A 15,848-nucleotide genomic window follows, 5' to 3' on the forward strand; every position below is an offset into this window, starting at 1 on the left:
CTCTGCTATCAGGTGCAGGTGATTTGCTGATCTCTGTCTGTGTGTTTCCTGCAGGTTTGTCCCACGCTCTTCTCATTGACATTCCTCAGGATTCAGTCAATGGAACTGTCGGTCATTCTGTCCTCCTGCCCGTCTCCTATAGACTCCAGGGACCATTTCCCTCTCAACTGTCCATTCGGTGGGATTTCCGTAACACCCCTAATCCACTCACCATCTACACAGTGACTAACTGCTCTGTCAGCGCTGAGGGGATTCCCACCCGCTGCTCTGGATATAATTATATACATCTCGCATACCAAGGCCGGACTGTATTTTTCCCTGAAAATGTTTCTCTGCTCCTTCAGAACCTGCAGCTCAATGACAGCAGAGTCTACAGCGTCACCTTCAAAGCACCACAGCAAACCAGACATATCACATTGACTGTATCTGAACCTTATTTCAACCATGGAAACGCAGATGGTGGTATGTATGTAACTTACAATACACACAGCACTGAGGAAGTCTGTCCCTCCATTGGTAACAGTGACAAGCAGTTCTCTCCAATGTGCATCATTTTGTGCTCATGTACATTAAATCACATCTACTATACCGTTACCCAATCAGCTAAATCTTTCTGAGTTCTTCAGTCTTCTCTCATCGTGACTAAACTAAAATCTTGTATCGTATGCTAATTTGGCCTCTCACTTCACAGTTCACTCATTCTCCAGATCATTAATACATAAACATCGGTCCTGGTGTGGATGCTTCAGGCACTACCCAAGCAGATGCCATCTGTCTTGAATGTTTGGAGTGTGCCTAGTATATGTTGGACACTTCCATTAATAATATTAACCATCTATACCACATACTGAAGAGTTGTGCTTGCACTTTATTTTATTTTTTAACCAGTTTCCAATATATGACAGAACTTTGCCTCTCAGCCCTTCATTACTTAATTGCCATAATAGCCTCTTGTGAAGGACTTTACAAAGGATTTTGGAAAGTACAAGTAAATAATAGCAAATATTATTTTACTGATGCCCTGGGAGAATTCTAGCAGAGTCGAAAGGCAAATGTTCTTTCCCAGAGGCAAAACTGGTTGGTCTCTATCAGATCATGTTAATTGCATCAAAGGTAATTTCATCATAGAGCAGCTGTTGCCTCAGTTTCCCCATAATCATTGGGTAGTGTTCTCCTTTGGCCAAACCCCAAAGATCCTTCCCAACTGGGATAAAAACAAACCAAACTTTGTTATTTCCAGCACCCTGTGATGGAGACTCATAAACAGATGTTGATCTCTCCTGGTTTCCCCCAGTCTTTAGTTTTCTAGCCCAAAACAAAACTTTCTCAAGTTGCTTTACTAAGTCTGTCTGGGCCTCCCCCAATTTTTTCCTAAACCCTTATTGGGCCTATCGAGAAACCCAATAAGAAGGTCTTATTTCCTTCAGGTAGGGACAATCACAAGAAAGCCTGACTCTTCCCTGGTCTCTCTCTTACTAGAGCAAAAGAAGTTCTTTTATATTCCTTCCCCTTTACCCAGCATACAATGCACCCCAGTCTACTATTCTGATGGTCCCTTTGGATTACAAGTCCCAGGATGTCTTAGTCCTGGGATCAGGACCAGGGACCAGGAATTGAGAACCAGGACTGGAACAGGGCTAATGTTGGACCTTGAACCCCTTTTATAGGACCAGCTCACCCAATGACGTTCATCTAGGTGTCTTATAACATTCTATAGTTAACAATTCCATCAGTTTACCTGAAACTGAAGTAAGGCTCATTTAACTGTAACTTACAGGATCATCTGTATTGCATCTTTTAAAATAGATATAAAATTGGCTAGCTTCTGTTCCTCTGTGGTAGTAATAATATTTAGCATTTATTAATAAGTACATTAATAAATATTTAGCTTTCCAATGCTCACTAGCTCATTTAATGATACAATTAGCTGGCTTTAATCATATGATTTTTAGCAGCTCAGCCACTTCATTCTTAGGATCTTTTAGAACTCTTGGATGAACACTACCCAGTCCTGATGACTTTTTTCCTCTTTATCTTATCAATGTGTTCCATCACCTCTTTTGACAGCTCAGTCTTTGACCGTGCTTCTATTTTATTACCCGTAAAGAGTGCAGGTGAAATCCTGTCCCCATTGACTTCAGTGGGGCCAGGATAGGTATCTCCCCAATGTACACTGTGGGGAAGACTGATGCAAAGTAGTCATCTAGGCCAAAAGTTTCAAGAGTGTTTTCACTAATTTTGGATGCCTTCATTTTGGGTACCCAAACTGGGGATTCTTAGGGCCTATCAGGGGTACTGAGTACCCACAATTTCCAATTTCAGGTGCCTCTGAGAATTAGGTCTTAAGCAGTGTTGCCAACCCTCCTGATTTTATTGCAAATCTCATGATATCTGGTGCTTATCTGAAAGCTCCAGCTCCTGGAGTCATGTGAGAATCTCAGCTTTACTTAAAAAAAAGAAATTTCTAAGCACCCAGAGTTGTGGAGAATATGAGATGAATCCTAAAGGCTCAAAAGACAGAAAGGAAATAAAGATTTCAAAACTATTTTTTTAAATCTCATCATTTTTAAGCCAATTTCATTATTTTTTTCTGGCCTGAGTCATGAATTTTGAATACTTGGGGTTGGTAATAGTGTTTAAGCCCTCACAAATAGGGAGCCCAAAAACTGAAATGCCCAAAATCAGAGGACACTTTAAAAATCTAGATCTGAGCTTTCCTACAATATCCTTAGGCTAGTATCTGATTCTCTCAGTCTTCATACACCAAACACATTTACATAATTTGGTGAAGTTTCTTTTGATGACTTTGGCTAATTGTTCATCATATTCCTTTTTAATCCCCCCTCATTTCTACTTTACAATGTATCAGCTTTAGCTCCTGGTCCTTTTGACTGGTTTCGCATGGATTGGACTTTTGAAGTACACCATTCCTGCTTGAATATTCACTGATTCCTTGACACTTGACCATTTTTTATTGACTTCCATTTTCCTTGTTTTATTTATTGGTATGGATGCCTCTCTTATTTGATATTCTGTTTCATTAGCTTCTGGGCTGATTCAAAGGATTTTAAACTCTTCACGTTTAGCTTTAATTACTTTCTAATTGGCATCCTCTTTTTTTTTTTTTTAAATCCCCCTTTCTAAAGTTTAGTGTGACAGGGCTAGTTTTTGATATTTTCCCCTCCCACATGGATGTTGAACTCAATTATGTTTTGACTATTATTATATTACACAGTTGTTCAACTATTGCTACTTCTGAAACTAGCTCCGGTGAGTCAATTGAGACTCGAGCGAGAATAGCCTCTCCTCTTGTGTGCTGTAGAACTAGCTACTCCATGAAGTAATGTTTTGTGGCCTTGAGAAATTGCTTCTGCAAACTGTGTCTCAACGTGTCATTTGCCTACATGATATGCAGTTTGCTGAAGTTATCCATAGTCACTATTTCAATAGAGTTTGTGGCCTCCTTGATCTACTTTGTTGATCTGCCAATTGCTATCATTAACATAGTTAGAAGGCCAGTAGTATAATCCACTATTCCTGTAATATTGCAGTCATTTGGGATTTGTAGCCATGCACGTGTTACCGAATGCTTCTATCCCCTCAGAAATGCTATTTCTTTAGATTCTACTGGAATCTTTTAGATACAGGGCTACTGCTCCCACCTTCGTAACCAAATCTGTTCTTCCTGTATAGTATATTCCCATGTATTACAGTATCTCTTTGGTTGTGGTCATCCCACTGTGTTTCTGGGAACACTACTAGGTCTTTTTCCATTGTTTTAGAGTGTTCTTCTCCAACAAAGTAGCCTGAAATTTCATATATTAAACATAGGATTAACCAAGGTAGCTTCTGAATCTACTCACACAGCTAACCGCACCCAAGGTCCTATCACCATAGAGGTGAACATCAGGCAGGGACTAACCACACCCTTATTCTGTTCCAACAATCGACTCCCCCAGGCTGAGATCAATATCTTACCACAATCCCATCAGAGGAAAGGAGCAACCATACAAACTCCCATTCTTCTAATTCATGGGTTGGGAAGATTTCCACTGCTTCCGGTTGGAGAGATGTTTTTCTTTGGGTCTGTCTACCCTGCAAGTGAAGGTGTGATTGTAGCATGGGCAGGCATACCTGTGATAGCTTTAATCTAGCCAGCAGGAGTAACAACAGTGTACACATGGTGGCACAGGTTGGCAACGTGAATGTGTACCCAGGCTCCTTGGTGGGTTTGTGCTGCCACGTCCTCACCATTATTGTAACCCACGCTAGTTAAATTAAAGGTAGCATGGGTACGCCTATCTGTGCTACAGGTCACACCTTCTCTTGCAGTGTAGACATACCCTATGAGCCCAGTCTGTCAGTGGTCTGGTCAAACACTAAACGATCTTCTATCCACATCCATTAACACATTGGTCCTAAATGTCCCTTTCCTCTCCATTACCCACACAGATTGTCATGGTTTACTGATAAACAGTGACCAACGAAATGTGAGAACAGGAGGCTTCATCACCAGTGGTGTAAGAGCCACATGGAATTTGACCTACTATGGTGTAAGGCAGGGGTTCTCAAACTTGGGCCATGACTTGTTCATGGTAAGCCAGGGGCTTACCAGGAACAAGTTGCAGCCCAACTCTGAGCACCCCTGGTGTAAGGAATATGTGATCCTAGACCATGATTGAGAAGGAAACAGGGACCTTTCTTCTCTAAAGCAATAGCACCTGGCAAATTTTGGCCAAAAGAACAATTCTAGACAATGACCATGGTCAATCCAGACTGTCTTGTGCCTACCACAGACCCGAGCACCTTCTGCTCTGAGGAGGTCTCTCCTCATATTTTGCAGAGAAAACTGCACATGTCCAAGACAGCCTATCATTCCTTGAGTTTTTACCTTGAATGTTGTGTTCAAATGAAACATCAATTCAAAATCATCACATTTCATTTGGTTTTGCATCAGAGCCATGTGGAATTTTGCATGATTTCAGAGCAAAGCCATAATTTCGCCTAGGTTTTCTGGAAAGATATATGCACCTTCTGAGGACCCGAGTCTGAGTTTCCAGATGGTAACAAAACCCCAAAATAGCTGAATTTTGTGCGGTTTCAAATTTCATTGCAAACATTTTGCACAGTGCCAATACTGAATCGAAGTAATTAGTACTGAATGTAAATCTTTTTCTGCTTGGTATGATTCCAAGAGGATGTTAAACTTTAAAAGACAAATTCATCTTCTTTTGATAAAAACTGGATGTAGGTCCAGACTGCAAAATTTTAATCCGGATCCCAACTTCCCCAATATTTGAAGTTGTTTGGGTTTGGGTTTTTGGTTTGGCCCACTATTTGGAGAGCACCCAACATTTGGAGATATTCATATGTATAGTTTAGTTTCAGGCTCATCTTTAGATAAAAGTGAATTAAGTCTAAGGGTAGCTGAATGGTTCTCCTTCTCAGGCCATGTCTATGCTATAAAGTTAAGTCAAGGTGACTTACTTCAGCATACAGCCATTGCAGTAATAAAATCACTTGTGCATGTCTAAACTTTGCTCCTTGTGTTGGCGGTGAGCATCTTCACCAGGAGCACTTGTATCGATAGTACTGTCAGTGAGCAACATTGTGGGATGGCTCCTTAAAGCCAGTAACAGTCGATGTAAGTAACAATGTCTACATTGACACTGCATAGACCTAATTACATTGACTTTGACACTATGCCTCTCATGGAGGTGGAGTTATTAAGTCAGTGTAGCAGGGTAGTGACATCGGCAGGAGTGAAATTTGAGTGTAGACACTTACATAGTTAGGTCGATGTAAGCTGCCTTGCGTTGACCCAACTCTAGTGTAAACCAGGCATCAGTTTTGTTTTTGTAACAAGTAAAAACCAAAATAAAACATAGAAGCAAAAATCATAAATAGCCTGTGGCTGTTACACAACAATGGGAAGTAAATATATGGAATCCAGACAATGTGTAATAATAATCTCCTCTGAGGCACAGTACTGCTCACGAACGCCTCCTCCCTTCCTGTACTGTATTGCTGTGTGCCGTTCATTAATGCAGGCGTGCTTGTGCCAGCTAAGGTTAAAGTTCTATTCTTAGTTCTCATAACTTTCCAAAACTTTCACTGATCAAGTTGAAATTTTCAAGCTGTGGTGTCTGACCAAAGGTTACTTGTTTTGGAAAGACTGAGCAAAAATAGTTCAGCAATTTTGGAATATAGAAAAATATACTTTCTTTATGATGAAAGGTTTTTTACAGCCGATGTTTAATAGCTCTGGTGCCAAAAGAGTTAGGGTACGTCTATACTTACCCGCTGGTTCGGCGGCAAGCAATCGATCTTCTGGGATCAATTTATCGCGTCTTGTCTAGACGCGATAAATCGATCCCGGAAGTGCTCGCCGTCGATGCCGGTAATCCTGCTCCGCGAGAGGAGTACGCGGAGTCGATGGGGGAGCCTGCCTGCCGCGTGTGGACCCGCGGTAAGTACCTTTAAGTTCGAACTAAGATGCTTCGACTTCAGCTGCGTTATTCACTTAGCTGAAGTTGCGTATCTTAGTTCGAACTGGGGGCTTAGTGTGGACCAGCCCTTAGGGATAGAAAGCTGAAATTGGCAGGGAGACAATGCTCAGTGAGGAGAAATGCTTTTAAACATTCCAGTGAACATTGGGTTTAATTCTATGGAGTTATAATCCCTTGGAAATTGCATTTTGTGCATGCATAGAATGATCAGTATGATTTTTAGCACTTTCTGGCAGTCGTCTGAATAAACCAAGGTACACTACACATGTGAACTTGGCTGCCCAGTGAAACACTTTTGAGTATGACTATCTTGTTCTGTGCTCAGGGAATGACACACAGCTCTGATTCTCCAAGCATGTGCTATGAAGCACTTATTGTTCTGAACACCCACTTAGAGCTGGGTGAACGTCTTTGGAAAAATAGTTTTATTAATCAAAAATGACATTTGGGTCGACCAATAACTATTTGCAAATTTGACACTAATTCACTGAATAGTTTTGGCCAGAACAAATAAACAAAACTGGGGGGCAAGTTGGTCTAGATTCACAAAACAGCTGGAGGAAGAGGAGTTGCTACTGCTTGCCTTATAGTCTTTAGCCCAGTGGTTATGGCACTCACTTGAGACGTGGGAGACCCAAGCTTGAATCCTTGTTTTAGACCACAGATGTGAATGCAGATCTCCCCTCTCCATGGAGAGGCCCTGACTTCCAGGCTACAGGCTAGTCTGGGGTGACACTCTCTTCTGTTGATGCTGTTCCACTTTGTGTTAAATACTTGTATGGTCTCTGGGCCAGAGAGCGAGAGAGAATGACTCTCGCACTCACCTGGAAGTGGGGTGACACGAGTTCAATTCTCTGCTCCGATGAATCGTCAATACAGAGTACAACAACTTCAGTGGGGGAGTTTAAAAGCCCCACCCCAGAATAGCCTGGTGGTTAGGGCACTTGACAGGTGGGGGAACTGCTGGGTTCAAATCCCTGCTCCAAAGTGGGGATATGAACCTGGGTCTCTGCCATTCCAAGTGAGTCCCTTCACCACTGGGCTTGAAGTCCTAATGTGGGCGGCTTTTTCTTACCCACAAACTGAGAAATCAATTATTTGCCCAGCTGAATCCCACTGCCTGTGTCTCCTAAGCATGCAGTGAATGAGGCAGGGCTCTGCGGAAGCCCTTGTGTCACTCAGTGCACATCTTTCAAGGTGTAGTGGGAGCAAGGGCTCCACAATTGCATAGTCATCCAGGTAGCAAGTGCTGAGAGACATTATCTGAAATCATCACTTATGCCAGTGGTTCTCAACCCGGGGTACGTGTACCCCTGGGAGTATGCAGATGTTTTCCAGGGGGTACATCAAGTCATCTAGCTATTTGCCTAGTTTTACAACAGGCTACATAAAAAGCACTAGCAAAGTCAGTACACACTAAAATTTCAGACAGACAATGAGTTGTTTATAGTGCTCTATACACTGAAATGTAAGTACAATATTTATATTCCAATTGATTTATTTTATAATTATATGGTAAAAATGAGAAAGGAAACAATAGTGTGCTGGGATACTTTTGTATTTCTTTGTCTGATTTTGTAAGGAAGTCATTTTTAAATGAGGTGAAACTTGGGGGCATGCAAGAGAAATCAGACTCCTGAAAGGGGTACAGTAGTCTGGAAAGGTTGAGAACCACTGACTTACGCTATCCTAGCACTGCTGCCTGAGTTCAGCACAATCCTGAAACCTACCAAGACCTTCTCTGAAAAATATACATTTGCCATTATAGTTATTTCTTTATAAAATACTCAGACAACTTATTTCCTTTTATATGTCAGGAACAGGAAATGAAATGAATTCACCTCTTGTCCTTCTCCTTGGACTCTTGATCACCGGAGGCTTAAGTTTTCTCCTGCTCCTCCTGTTGCTGTTCTTCTGCTGCAGATGGCATAAGGGTGAGTGGTCTTGCTCGTACACCTCACTCGCTGCTGTTGGTGCTTCAGATTCTTCAAAAATACTTTTTAACCAACAAATCCAAGTGACCCTGACTAGCTTCTGGGAAGTCCATGTGCTGCCCTCCCAGCCAGAGTGAAGCTTTCCCATTACATTGTGTCCTGAAATGTGCAGGACGTCCTGATCCACTGGGAAACCATGTGGAAGTTGTCACAAGACAACTAAAGAGACATGGATTTATTTAGGGTTCTCTGACACAGTGTCAGGATAAAGACTCACAGATTGACTCCATGGCATCTGTATATAAAGATATTGTGCTGGTGCAATGCAATATTGCAACACATTGTCTCCATGTTGTGATTCAAGATGGAAACTCTGGAGTGTTTGCAGCTCAATATCAGGGCACTACAATATATTGTCCCATATCACAAATAATAATAGGTGAAGTCTCTAGGGCAATATGGAGCCTTTGAGGGTGGAGGGATGGAAAGTTGTGAGCAACACTTTAGGACTTCCCCCTAAAGGAAATGTCACAGGGAGACACCAGTATTTTGGAGGGATATGTATTTAAAATACTATAGTTAATACAAATGATTAAACCTAAGGGCCTGATTCTCCTCTCACTTATACCAATGGAAATCAGGAGTAATGCCACTGAAGTTGCTGTGGACACATAGTGTGAAACGGGTGTTAGTGAGGAGCGAATCGGTCCCATAATCGTTAGCCACTTTCCAATGGATCTTTCAGGAATGTGAGGTTAGTTATTTGTAAATAAATTTTCCCCTTTTGCTCCCAGAACACACAAAAAAATCTCTAACTCAAGGACAAAAATTGATTTCTCTTTGTGTCACTGTTGGATGTCTTTGGTTTCAAAAGCACAGTGCGACTATTGATTAAAAGAATTAATTTATCTGAAGCACAGAACGTCTACAGTCCCTGTAAAATATTAACTATTCAAACAACTTTCACAGGTGCAGTTCAGCATAGGAGGACAAGAATCATAAAGCAACAAGAAGAGGTACTGTAAAATATAATAAAACACAGAGATCTGGTCTCTCCACACATAGCTTGCACTGGTTTAACTAAAATCAGATTTTAAACTAAGTTAAACTGATGTAAGTTCCTGTGTGGACACTCTTAGATCAGTTTACAACTGGCTTGTGTTACTTTAGATTAATTCATTAACTGACCAAATTAAGCTATATCGATTAAAAAGCCAGTTGATTTCAATGGAACACTGCTGATTTAGACCAGCTAGAGATTTGGCTCATAAGCAAGTTTGGGAGAATATTTAAGGAAAGCAAATTTTGAACAAAGAAATATAAGCATTAACACCAGAAACCTGGTTCTGTAAATGACATGATCCATGTACCCAATCAAGAATTTTGAATGTTTGCAAACAGCTTGTTGCAAGTAATCTGCACATCCAGAATTACTTCCGACAATATGCATCATTCATGGGACATAACAGAAAAAGACAATTTCTAAAAATGATTACAGATGAAATATTTGCTCAGCTCTAAAAATAACAAAGGTAATTAGTATTAATTATTATAGGTTGCATTAACGTGAGATTTTTCTACTTTTTATGTGCTTAAATGATCAGCTATACATTTTTATTTAGATTCTGGGAAATAACAAAAACAGCTAAATATGCAAATACATAATCATACGTCTGTAAATGTGAAATTCAAATACAAAACACTGCAGTTATGACAACATGGGGGTACATTAACGCCTCACAGCTCCAGTTTCCCCTGCCACTCCTCTAATGCAGTATCAGCCCTAATGCAGTCCACTAGCCTGGCTTTTCCATGTTGCCAACTGCTTTTACGTGACTGTAGACTCCTCTTTGCAATGAATGTGACCAGCAGCCAGCTCTCCATGGTATTGCTAACAACATTTGGGGACTCTGACCTAACATTATGAAAGAAAATCTCATTACACAGATTGAAACACCAAGAACTGAGCAAATACATAAACCATAGTAAATGCAAACTGCCTCATGCCCTGCGAGGCACTAGACTCTGACCCTGGTGGACTGCAAAGGAAGCGGTTTCCTTTGATTTGCAACTCTCTATGAGTCATTCTTGCCCTGTTTCCACAACTACAGAAGAAGCTTACTTGCATGTTCTCCTTTATGATCATTCACATCCCCTTTTCTTGTTGTTCTATCCCTCCCCCTACTACACACAGAAACCTCTGACTACTCTGAATATAAGTGGAACAATTTTCATTTTGCGTATCCACAGATTATCTCATTAGCACAAATTAGATAATTGTACTCTGCCTCTTTCGCTTCTCTTCTGCCTCTTTCTCCTATCTATCAACTAATTTACATTACTGCATATATCACTCCTGAGCTGTGCTCATGGCTACTAGAAATGATAGAGCTATTTTTTAATTAAGCTGGGAGACAGACAAAGACAAATGATAGGCCGCTGTCAGCCTGCTCCTAACTAGTAATGCCTATTTTCTGTACAGTACTTATTGGGATATGATTCTGCAACCCTTATGCACAATGGCTCTGTCTAGTCTGGGAAAATAGGTGGTTTAAAGCAGGGGAGGGCAAACTATGGCCCACGGGCCACATCTGGCCCACCAGACAATTTAATCTGGCCCTCAAATTCTTGCTGAGGAGTGAGGTCTGGAGCTTGCCCCACTCCCGCACTCCACCGAGGGAGCGGGATCAGGGGCCACTCTGCACACGCGTATCCTGCCCCCCGGAAGCAGCAGTATGTCTCCCCTCCAGCTCCTATGCGTAGGGGCAGCCATGGGGCTCTGCATGCTGCCCCCACGCCAAGCACTGCCCCTGGAGCTCCCATTGGTCAGGAACTGTGGCCAATGGGAGCTGCAGGGGCGGCGGCTGAGGACGGGGCAGCGCGCAGAGCCGCCTGGCCATGCCTCCATGTAGGAGCCGGAGCGCGGACATGCCATTGCTTCCGGGAGCTGCTTGAGGTAAGCGCCACCCGTAGCCTGCACCCCTGAGCCCCTCCCACACCCCAACCCCCTGCCCCAGCCCTGATCTCCCTCCCACCCTCTGAACCCCTTGATCCCAGCCCGGAGCACCCTCCTGCACCCCAAACCCTTCATCCCCAGCCTCACCCCAGAGCCCTCACCCCCAGCCAGAGCCCTCACATGCCCCATGCCTCACCCCCTGCCCCAGCCCTGATCACTCTCCTGCCCTCCAAACCCATTGGTCCCAGCCTGGGGCACCCTCCTATACCCCAAACCCCTCATCCCCAGCCCCACCCCAGAACCCGCACCCCCAGCCGGAGCCCTCATCACCTTCCCTCCCCCCCGCACCCTGACCCCCTACCCCAGCCCGGAGCTGCACCCGCAGCCACAGCCCTCACTCCCTCCTGCACCCAACCCCAATTTCGTGAGCATTCATGGCCCACTATAAATTTCCATACCCAGATGCAGCCCTTGGGCCAAAAAGTTTGCCCACCCTTGGTTTAAAGCATTTTAAACACCATTTACCATTTAGTGTAGACTGGGTTTAAAACATTTAAAATATTAGTGGGAAGCTCATGGTTGACCATGAAGACAGAGCACATTTTTAAATATGCTAAATCCTGTTTACACTAATATGTTGGCTAACACATTCTAAACCATGACCTGTTTTCCTAGTCTAGACATGCCCACTGAATAGTACTTACAACATCTGCAAGCCTCATACTGTTTTGTATGATGTGAGTGCTGAGACGTACGAGGATTGACATCGGCTGTTAACACTCCTCCCTCCCCCAGACATGGTGGCAGATACTGGAGGGTGGGCCTTCGGGGAAGAGGAGCGCTTGATTTTCATGCAGGCTATTAAAACCAGGCTGCTGAAACTGTGGGTTTTGTGGCCATGGAGGCTTCATCAGCAAACCCTGCAGCCTTCTCCTCACAACTAGGTGGCCAGAGTGAGCATGAGCCCACAGGGGCTGAGCTCTGACACTGCTCCAAAATCATCAGCTAGTTTATTGCAGCATTTCTCTGAGTGAGCAAAAGTGAATTCACTAGAGAAGGACACAGATATGAATGGGAATTAGCATTTGTAAAAGGGAAGGAGAGTTGTTAATCTGAGAGGGAGGTCAACTCTATTATGTGATGCCTGGATAATGGTGGTGATCATTGATTATTATTTAGGATTTATATCATGGTAGCACCTATTGGCTATCCAGGCCAGGGCCCCATTTGCCAGGCACTATGTAAAAGCTCCCCATTAGCTCTCTCAACATTACAGGAGTTCTCCTTCTCAGTCTTTCTGACTCTAATCACATCTCCCAAGAGAGACGCTCTTACAGCCCCTGACATTGGTCCTTCTGGGTGGTTATTTCCCCTTGCTGAGGGTCAACGTGGTTTCATGATTTTCTTGCAGCAATAGCAAGGGTTGCTATAGCTCTGCAAGGTGTGGTTTTCTGTGCTTCTCCTACATAAACTGGTGATGCCTGTCTTTGCAAGACTAAGTTGTCTGCTGCTGGGGATGGAGGAACCAGCTCACTTTAAAACCAAAGCTGCACGAACCTCCACGCACGTGCTAAACACAAACTTGTATAAAGCTGAGATCAGTGTGGATACTGGGTGCTGCATATGTCACCACCTCCATCTCCCAGCTCTCTCTGCCTGTCCTTCCCTCTCCCCATTCCTTACCTCCCACCAAGCTTTGCATGGCTGACTCTCATTCTTCCCACTACTACTCTCATGGCTGACTCTCATTCTTCCCACACTTTAATCTCTGTGACACCCACTACAGACAAAAACTCAGACAGTTCCACTGACCCACCTACAAACAGGCCCATGACTAAACCTATGTGAACGACTCAACTTGAGTCACAAATGAGCTTGACTTCAGTCCTGAGCTCAGACTGCCTCAGCCAATCAGCACTGCTCTGTTCTAACTGTGGTAGCTTCTGTGATCTCTCCATAAAAGGCTTTTTGCAAATGTTTACCTCTCGCTGGATATTTGTGTTCTGCACCGATCTGCTGTGCAAGGCATGTCCCAAGTTTGTCCTGGTCTTTAGGGATAGGTCCATGGGGTAAGCACCTGGGAGAAAGATCATGTTATTTCTACCATGTGATTTGAGCAATGTCCCTGATTGGCTGAGCCTGCTTTCCATACGTTGATTGGTCCAGAGCCCCAGATCACAGTACTTTTGCAGTATGTCACAATGTCAGTCTTGGCCTCTGTAAACTTAATTTGTCCCTTATTTTATTGTTTTCAATTGCAGTCAGTTGTTCACAGCCCAAGGGAGGAGGATGGAGAAGAAACAGCTGCTGAACCAATTGTTGCTCCTTGGTGTTATATGATAAAGAAATATAAATAAATAAATAGATAATAAAGATATAAATATAAAAATAAATTTCTTTTTAATTAAGACTGATCCTCATAAACAAGTTTCTTAACTCAGTTGGGGGCAGGGTTGTTTGTCTTTATCTAGGTCCCAAACCATGAGGAGTCTCACATGGAAAGTTCGTTACCAATGACGGTATCATCAATTTATGCAAGGATTGGAGAAGATGCTGGGCAGAGGCAGCGCAGATCAGAGTCACAGACTGAATATGCCTCTATAAGCCTCTCTTAACAGCAGCTGTAACCCCAACGTGCAGAGCTAGTTTTAGGCATGATCAGCACATGCAGTTACTCTGGGAGCCACGCAGCTCAAGAACTCTACTGTAAATAACCAAATTATCCTATTTAATGGGAACAGCACAGAAATGGCAATATTGTTTAGATGGTTTTTCCAGACTTCCCAACTCTTCAGAAAAGTGTATTTTACACATGTAAATGGATGATGGATTAAATCCAAAGTGTCTTTGTGAACTCAGGACTCATCTTCTTTTAGGTGCAGCTTGAGGCACTGAAGCCTGTAGATCAGGCCTGAACAACATGCGGCCCGGGGGCCGCATGCAGCCCGCATCGGCTCACTGTGCGGCCCGCGGGGATTGAGTAGGTGGGCTCACTGTGCGGCCCGCGGGGGGGGGGGAGTAGGCAAGCGGGGGGGGGGGGGGGGGGGGGGGATGAGGGGGCGGGCGGGGGGGGGGGAGCTGAGGAGGCAAGCGGCGAATGGGTGGCTGACCTGTTCTACTGATCTGCTCTGGCTCCCATCCCCTCTCCCAGGGCCAGCTCCAGGCACCAGCAAAACAAGCAGGTGCTTGGGGCGGCATATTTCTAGGGGCGGCATTTTGGCGCCAGCCATCATAGGCGCCGACTCCGGGGCATGGGGAAAAAGTGCCCCCGCTGCCCCAGCTCGCCGCCCCAGCTTGCCTCCGCCTGCTCCCCTGAGCGTGCCGCCGCCGCCCCGCTTCTCCCCCCTCCCTCCCAGGATTGCCGCGCGCGAAACAGCTGTTTCATGCAGCAAGGCTGGGAGGGAGGAGAAGCCAAGCGGCGGGGCGCTCGGCGGAGGTGAGCTGGAGCGGGGAGTGGTTCCTCTACCCCCCCCGTTACTTCTTGCACCCCGCCACCCTAGCTCACCTCCGCTCCGCCTGCTCCCCTGAACGGGCCGCTGCTCTGCTTCTCCGCCCTCCCTCGCCTGAGAGGGAAGAGGGAGAAGCGGAGCGGTGGCACGCCCGGGTGAGCAGGCGGAGCGGAGGTGAGCTAGGGTGGGAGGTTGCGGGGGGCCCGCAGGAAGCAATGGGGGGGGGGGAAATGCGGCGCGCCGGGGAAGGAGGCGGGGCTGGGGATTTGGGGAAGGGGTTCGGAAGGGGTGGGGGTGGGGGGGGGTAGAGGGTCATGAAAAAAAAAGGGGGGGCAGCCAAAAATTTTTTTGCTTGGGGCGGCAAAAATCCTGGAGCCGGCCCTGCCCTCTCCAAGGGTTGCGGCTGTCTGGAGGTGCCTGCCTTCCATGCCTTCCTCATTCACACCTCATTCATTCAATAGGGGTGAGTAGGCGAGCTGGGGGGGGTGAGGGGCTGAGGAGGCGAGCGGGCGGGCAGTGGTGGGGGGGCAGGTGAGCTGGCAGCGGGGGAGGGAGGCTGAGGGGCAAGCAGGTGGTGAATAGGCGAACTGGGGGGTAGGGGGCTGAGGAGGCGAGCAGGCGGGCAGTGGCGGGGTGGCAGGTGTGGTGGGGGGGCTGAGGAAGCGAGCGGGCGGGTAGTGGTGGGGGGGCTGAGGAGGCGAGTGGGCGGCGGAGAGTGAGTAGGTGAGCCGGGAGAGGGTGCGGGGGATGACGAGCCGGGCGGGCAGTGGCGGGGGGGCTTTATACTTGGGAGGGGGGGTGAGGAGGCGAGCAGCGAATCGGTGGCTGACCTGTTCTACTGATCTTGTCTCTCATAAAAATTGGTCCTTTTTGCTGCTTTTCTCTGGGCTGGGGGTTGTCCCAATGCTGCAAAGAGGGTGTTCCCAAAGGAAGGTGCTTGCTTCTAACCCCCGAGCTGTCAGTATGTCTGCTCTTCTCTAGTCAGCCCACTTGACAAGTT

At 45.3% G+C, this 15,848-nt stretch overlaps 1 long non-coding RNA gene across 1 annotated transcript; it reads left to right on the plus strand.

Moving 5' to 3' along the window:
* Positions 1–318: 318 nt before the first annotated feature.
* On the plus strand, positions 319–13,983 carry LOC112125759. Its single transcript, XR_003370519.2, has 4 exons — positions 319–462; positions 8,327–8,443; positions 9,413–9,459; positions 13,851–13,983. It is a non-coding gene; the product is annotated as an uncharacterized LOC112125759 (long non-coding RNA).
* The last annotated feature ends 1,865 nt before the right edge of the window (positions 13,984–15,848 follow it).

This window comes from Terrapene carolina, unplaced genomic scaffold, assembly GCF_002925995.2.
Source record: "Terrapene carolina triunguis isolate 2854851 unplaced genomic scaffold, T_m_triunguis-2.0 Scaffold32710, whole genome shotgun sequence".
In the NCBI taxonomy this organism is placed as follows: Eukaryota; Metazoa; Chordata; order Testudines; family Emydidae; genus Terrapene; species Terrapene triunguis.